The sequence below is a fragment of the Salvia hispanica genome, chromosome 1, assembly GCF_023119035.1.
Source record: "Salvia hispanica cultivar TCC Black 2014 chromosome 1, UniMelb_Shisp_WGS_1.0, whole genome shotgun sequence".
Taxonomy (NCBI): Eukaryota; Viridiplantae; Streptophyta; class Magnoliopsida; order Lamiales; family Lamiaceae; genus Salvia; species Salvia hispanica.
Genome location: NC_062965.1, coordinates 7,973,121 through 7,977,570, shown reverse-complemented (window position 1 = coordinate 7,977,570; position 4,450 = coordinate 7,973,121).

Sequence of the window (4,450 nt, the reverse complement as noted above, 5' to 3'; positions counted from 1 at the left end):
GTATGGTGGTTTCGGTAAGGTATACCGTACCTATCCACCCCTAGGTAAAACTATCTGTCGTGAATAGAGCAGCGAAATTGCTTGAGGCTCAACTCCGTCACCACCATCTGCTCGACAATGATCTCCACGAGTGAGGGGTAGTTTTAATTGTACACAACCTTGACATTTTGTAGTACATTATAAATTTTGAGATTAATTATTTCATATGGATGGCATTTTAGTAATGAACGATACATATATTGTTAAGGTATGGTTTCTCCCTTTATAATATAAATCTAAAAATATCATATTTAATATATGCACTTTTATTATTTTTATCTAATTGTGATATCCATGACACCAACGGAGGAGTACGGGTGGAGAGGCTTCAGCACGCCGCCGCTGAAACGGAGAGAGAGGCAATGAGTCATCCTGCTCAGCGTCTACATCGTGTTCGTCGTCGTCGTGGAGGAACTCAAAGAAGTGGAATATCCTCCAAACTTATAAATTAATGTTTTGTAATAATTGTCATACGGAATTTTATTTACGCATTATTTTGTTGATGGTATATCACTTTTGAACTTGCATATGCTTAATTATTCGTGTAATATGATTACACATTTTGTATTGGATATCCAAAATATTTTAATCAATATTTATGTGTTAATTTTAATAAATAATTTTTTATTTTATGTTTTCTGTGGATAATAATTTGATATTATATGCATAAATAGAATGGGAGTTTTGAGGGAAATTATCATAAATGTCATATAATTACAATAAAATCACGTCATAAGTGAAGGGAATTCAAAATTATTTTAAATTTAGGGTTTAGTTTTGGGGGTATTTATAGAAATGTCATTTTAAATAAGATATTATTATTTACATAAAACTATTTTTTTTATTGGCTAAATTGTCGTAAATAGTAATCGGTTGTTTGTCTGGCCTCTGAATCGGTGGGATCTATGGATTTCTTCCTATACCGTTAAGGGTCTTCCAGTAGAGATTAATTGTGAATAATTACAATTAATCACGTTACATCACATTAAATTACGGTTAAGCAATACAATGAATGATTTATTAGAGAAAGTTCAAAGGTTATAAAGTAGAGGAAATGAGAGGTTCTAATGATGGTCATGACATTTTGGTTGAACTATAAATATATGACATATGGGGTACCATAATCCAAGTAGAGGCACACCCGAACCAAGAAATGGTTTTGCTTAAAGTTTAGAAGCTTTCCGTGAACTGGTTTGAATGAATTTGCAAAACAGATCTTTGTCCACTTTTATAAGGTTTCACCCAAAAAGTTTGTCATCCATTTACTTGCACGACCAATCATCCGACAGTTCGCAAAGACTCCTCCAAATTGATGTGCTTCGACAAGATAAATCCACGAGATGGTGATATTCATTCTTTACTGAGATGATATTCATTCTTTACTGCCCCTCTTTTATTTTAACAATTATGAATTAATACACATGCTCAACTAAAAATGCCATAAAATGCAAAAAGATATAGACAAAGGTATACGATTTTAATCGGATTGTTGGTTAACCGCTAAATATAGTTCGAATAGGAACCGACATGAAACAGTTCAATTGGAACTGTGTTACAGGTTCCACCGGTTTGGTTATGGTTCAATATTTTGAACTAAAACTGCTAATTCAAGACAAAGTTTTAAAAATATCAATTTTATTTATGAAAAACATTTTTATGTAAAAAAAATAAATTTTCTAAAATACTTGTACTAAAATTTTATTGGGCCTATGAAATGTAAAAGTAAAGTTCTCTTTATAGGATATAAGAAGGTCAATACTCCCTTGTCTCAGATTAAGAGTTACTTTTTGCCATAAAAGTCCGTCCCAGTTTAAGAGTCACTTTTAGAATTTTCCATATTTGGTCATACAATTTTACCTCATTCTTCATCAAAATTACATAAAAATGTCATTATCTACATTAAAATAAATCAAAACAAAAATCAAAAGTCAAAAGGGACCCACCTTCAATCAACTCCACCATCTCACTTCATTTATTACACACTCTATCATCTCATTTCATTTATTACACACTCCACCATCTCACTTCATTTATTACACACTTCAACTCTTTCATAAAATCCGAGCCATAACAATAAGTGACTCCAAATGTGGGACGGAGGGAGTATTATATACTCCATCCGTCCTGAAAATTTCTCACTTATTTTCATTTTTTTTTCTGTGTTTAAAAATTTATCATCTTTTATTTTTACCATTTTTGGTTATGGACCACACATTCCACTGACTTTTTCAACTAACTTTCTATTACGTTTCTTAAAACCCGTGTCGGGTCAAATAGTGATAAATTATAAGGGACGGAGGGAGTACTTCATTCGTCTGGCATTAGGAGTTCCTCCGTTCGCCAGTAGGAGCCCGATTCACTTTAACATAAATGGTAGATAGACTTCACATTCCACTAACTCATTCCACTTATTTCCGCTCACATTTTATTATAAAACTAATATATAAAAATGGGTCTTACATTCCACTATCTTTTTCCGCCCACTTTTCTCTACATTTCTTTAAAAATGACCGAACTTAAATGAGACTCCTAATGGTGGACCGTGGACATAGGGAGTACGGAGTATTAAACATATTAACGTGATGACAAGAGTATGTCAACACAATTTAATAGTAATGACATTGTACATGTATTATATTGACATATTATGATACATATGTTAATATTAAATTATGAATCAAAATATATGAACATTTACGAAAATATTAGTATCAAAATTTGTCATTTGAACATATTACGCGATTAGAATATTGTTAGAATTCTCATAAAATTATCTTTAATTTAATATATATTAAACGAAAAATTAATTTAAATTGAGATAGTTATATAAATTCAAAACATTTTGCAAGAAAGAGTAGAAACTAATTTGCTAGTAGTTGAGATTAATACCACTATGGAAAATTTTTGTTAATAGTATTGATACTAATGAATTGGTCATCTTGAATCTTAATTTGATGATCATGACTACTATTTAATTGTAGTTAGCATTTTAATGACTCATTAGAGCATGGTTAATGCAGGCGGGCCGAACCGCACCTGGGTCCCGGCCCGCGGCCTGTGCGTTGGAGGGGGTTGCATCCCAGTCCGACGTTGCATGCTCTCGGGCTGGGCCGCAATTCAATTTTTTTTAATCGAATTTTATTGAGTTGTTGAACATACATGCCTTCATATTTATTGTATTTTTCGAGTTGAGGAGAGGAGTAATTGACGGAAATGGAAGTTGAGAAAGAAAATGAAAAAGAGAGAGGAAGAAGATGACTGCTTGGGAAGAGAGGAGGGGAAGAAGAGAAAGGAGAAAATTTTAGGTTTAATATATTTAGTGAGCTGGGCGTTATTTCAATTTTATGTATTTAAGTATTTGTTCAATTTTAATGGGATGGATTTTTTAATGTATATTTTTTTTTTAATTTTTAATTTTTATGTTTGTTCTTTTCTATTTTCGACTGAAGAATGAATTTTTCGTGTTATAATTGCTCAACGTTTTTTATTTTACGAGTAAAATAGTTTGTAGTTGTGAATAGTGCAATTTAATAGTTGAGGCCTAGATGGGGCCTGCAGGGCCAAGGACGGACGCAGAAAAAAATATCGATAGAGGCTGAAATTTATAAATTCTGTTTTAAAGTATATTTTTGGATGTTTTAAATTATTTGTAAGGATTTTTACACAATAATGTACACTAAATTTAGATATATTTCAAAAAATTTAAAAAGAAAATAATGTTAAAAAAGAATTCATTGAGGGCTTAAGCCCTTTCTTTCTATGATCTCGACCCCTGTGCAGGGTTATAGGAGTTGTGGTCTGGCCTTAAAAATTAGAAGAATGATGATGTGGAGGGGGTTGGGGCCTAGATCCGGATCAGGGTTAATGATGCTCGTAGCAATATGACGCATCTGTCTATAGCCATCCATTCATACATAACACGTCATAGTTTCATCTTCTTAAAATTTTGCAATGCCTTTTTTCATGACAAAGAGAGACAAGCACCAATAATTACCATTTTGTCATAATTAGCAAATCATAAGGGGGAGTTGGGACCACCACTTTATGGGACAAATGCACAAATCCAAAAAAATAACTCTAACAAGTACTACTATTCACTTTTCACTCTTCTGCAACGAATCACTAACCATCCACCCACCTCAATTATTAGTATACAAAAAATCCTAAAAATACAAATTAATAAAAATAATGTAGTACTAATATTTATCATCATTTTGCAATAATAATTAAATACATAGTTGATAGAATTATCAAAGCACTGCATAAGATAAAACCCTAATTCTTGTAAGAACAAAATCCTCTCACCAAATCAACAAATCGGTTTATATCCTTTTATACAAACTCACATGAAAATAAAATAAAATTAACCAACATCTAAAAACATTTAAATACTACCATATTGGAACCATAA